The following is a 3,350-nucleotide window of genomic DNA, read 5'->3' on the forward strand; positions in this document are numbered from 1 at the left end:
GTTATTACAGTCTCCCCTCCTTAAAAGGATTCCGTCCCGGAATCAGATAGAAAACAGTTGGGGATGCTTTTCTAGCATTGTGCCTTCTAACTCTCAAGTCAATTTTCCCACATTGTGGTTCTACCACAAAATCCTGACTAGCACTTGTTCCTTTCTCCTAAGCACATGTTCCTTTTCGATCTATAACCCTTCCTGGTTGCTCCATATAGGTTACGTTTGGTTGCATGCCTATGCGCTCATATGCCCCTATTTGTCTGGCATCCGGATTACACTTCCTTAACATTGATACGTGGAACACGTTATGAACTTGTTACAGGTTCGGGGGTGATAAGTGGCATTTTATACCACTTAGAACGTCTTAAAATGGCTTAAATCGGTGTCTTGAAATCAAGTATTTTGTGTATTTGATGCGTTTTTCTAGTGTTTATGCATTTCAGGGTATTAGTTGCATTTCGGAGGAGGAATCATCAAGAATAAGCCTTGGCATGTGTTCACCATTGAGAGAGGAAAAGAACGGGCAGATTACGGCGAAGAAACGGAGCAAACCTGGAATTTTTCCAGTAGGGTCCTGCGCGCCCGCGCAGCAATGCTGAGCGGCCGCGTAGCAGCCTTGCGCGCCCGCGCAGAAATGCTGAGCGGCCGCGCAGGGTCGGGGAAAAAGCTGAATTATTTTAGACTTCTACTTCTGTTTGGCTTCCAACTTCTATGTAATCTGAGTTTTATGGGACTATTATATAAGTAGATTTGAGACGTTTTTCATAAAAAAAAAGAAAAGAAAGGAGATTATGTTTTAGATTGTGTTTTGCAAGAAGCGAAGGAGATAAGGAAGAAGACCGATTTAGCACACTGCAGCGAAGAGGAAGCATATATTCTTGTGATTCTTGTTTTGTTGTAACGTTGGATGCTAGTTTTCTTACTTTGACTTATTTACTCTTGTGACGTATTCTGATTTAATATAATTAGTTTAGTTATTATTTTCTTGTGTTGTTTATCATGATTTCATATGAACCCATGATGGCGATAGGTTCTATTATGGGCTAATCGTGATCATGGGGTTGCAACGGATTTATTATGGAATTCTTTAGTTAATTGTTTAATACTTTAGTGTGTGATGATTGCATGATATCTAGTATTCGTTGTGCGTATTCGTCTTATGTGCGTCGCGAACATATAAGATAGGGTGTTAATCTCTTGTGAAGCGACGGTGGATCTTGAGATTTAGAACTTGCCATGCTAGCATAGGTTGATGTACGTTGTGCATGATTAGTGGGTAATTCTAACAGTTTTATTTGCCCTATGTAATCAAAAGGAATAACTTGTGCTTAAATCGTTGTGTTGTCAATTTCTGTAGACATATAGGAACTTAACATAATTGATGACTATTCAACTTCTATCTTAATTGTGGATGTTTGGTAGAATGGTATTAGTACAATGAAAGTTGGCTTTTATCAGTTTCGTGTTATTCGATTAATATCATCACTGTCACATGCTAAAGGTAATAACAATGGCTATAGAAGGAAGTAATAATGAAGTTGTGATCTCATGAGTGTTTTATTATTGATAAATTGAAGTGTTAGTTAAGTGGTTAATTAAGTAGTTAATTATAGTTAATATTTAATCAACAATTTTAAGTGTTATTATCTTAACATTGAGAAGTAATCATACATTGGTGAGTGAGTTTAATTAGACAATAACTTAGTCTGAGTCTCTGAGGGAACGAACTAGAAAGTATTCTATATTACTTGCGAACGCGTATACTTGCGTGAATATTAGAGCGTGATTTCGCCCTAACAAGTTTTTGGCGCTGCTGCCGGGGACTCGGCGTATTTGTTTAGTTTATGTACTTACCATCATTGGTCATTAGGACTCAGTGATTAGGACGTAGTAGTTAATTACTCTTTTCGGTTGTGTTTCAGGTACTTTAGCAAGCGTTTATGCAAACTCGTTCTCGTGCTCGCAAAAGGACCTTAGATACAGCTGAGGAGAAAGACGAAGTTCTTGATACTCCGGAGAAGTTAGATTTTGAGGATTCGGATTCAGGAACTGAGCAGAAAGAACCAGTAAACATGGGAGATCGTATTGTTCAAGCTGATCCAGCTCTTATGGATTTTTCTCGGCCTAAAATTGATGACATTCAGTCAAGCATCCTTCATCCGGCTATTCAAGCTAACACCTTTGAAATCAAGCCGGGCACTATTCAGATGGTGCAGAATTCTGTTTCTTTTGGAGGAGCGGCAACTGAAGACCCCAACATGCACATAAGGAATTTTGTCGAGATCTGCAGCACTTTTAAGTATAATGGCGTGACTGATGAGGCTATCAAGTTGAGGCTTTTCCCATTCTCACTGAGGGATAAGGCTAAAGACTGGTTATATTCTGAACCAGCTGGGTCCATCACTACGTGGCAAGATCTTGCGCAAAAGTTTCTGGTGAAGTTTTATCCAATGGCAAAGACTGCTGCTATGAGGAGTGCTCTTACTCAGTTTGCGCAGCAACCTACAGAATCTATGTGCGAAGCTTGGGAACGCTACAAGGAAATGTTGAGAAAGTGTCCACATCATGGAATGCCGGATTGGATGGTAATCACTGGTTTTTATAATGGTTTGGGGGCCCAATCTCGGCCCATGCTCGATGCAGCAGCTGGAGGCGCCTTATGGGCTAAAAGCTATACTGAGGCGTACAATCTTATCGAGACGATGGCTGCAAATGAGCATCAAAACCCAACTCAGAGGATGACGTCAGGCAAGGTAGCAGGTATTCAGGAAGTTGATGCAGCCACCGCTATTGCAGCCCAGCTCCAAGCGCTATCAATAAAGGTTGATTCTTTGGCTACGTATGGAGTTAATCAAATAGCTATGGTTTGTGAGCTTTGTGCAGGTTCTCATGCTACGGATCAGTGTTTTCTTGTCAACGAATCTGTTCAGTATGTGAATAATTATCAGCGACAACAGCAGCCTGTGCCAGCGACCTATCATCCTAACAACAGAAATCATCCAAATTTCAGCTGGGTGAATAATCAGAATGCTATTCAGCCAACATATCAGCAAGGAGTAAGTAAACAGTTTAACCCACCTGGATTCCAGCAACCACAGCAGTATGCTACAAGGCAATCATATCCTCAACAGGGAAGTGCAGCTGCACCTACTAGTGCTGAGTTTGAGGAACTTAAGCTGTTGTGTAAGAGTCAGGCGGTTTCTATCAAGACCTTAGAAAATCAAATCGGTCAATTAGCCAATGCAGTGCTCAATCGTCAACCTGGCACTCTTCCCAGTGACACGGAAGTACCAGGCAGGAAGGAAGCTAAAGAGCAAGTCAAGGCTATTACCTTAAGGTCTGGAAAAGTAGCTGAT

At 40.9% G+C, this 3,350-nt stretch overlaps 1 non-coding gene across 1 annotated transcript; it reads right to left on the minus strand.

Annotated features, from left to right (window-relative positions):
• Positions 1-2,459: 2,459 nt before the first annotated feature.
• Positions 2,460-2,566, minus strand: LOC141662504 (small nucleolar RNA R71). Its single transcript, XR_012550617.1, has one exon. It is a non-coding gene; the product is annotated as a small nucleolar RNA R71 (small nucleolar RNA).
• Positions 2,567-3,350: the final 784 nt, after the last annotated feature.

Source organism: Apium graveolens, chromosome 5 (assembly GCF_009905375.1).
Source record: "Apium graveolens cultivar Ventura chromosome 5, ASM990537v1, whole genome shotgun sequence".
NCBI classification, from domain to species: Eukaryota; Viridiplantae; Streptophyta; class Magnoliopsida; order Apiales; family Apiaceae; genus Apium; species Apium graveolens.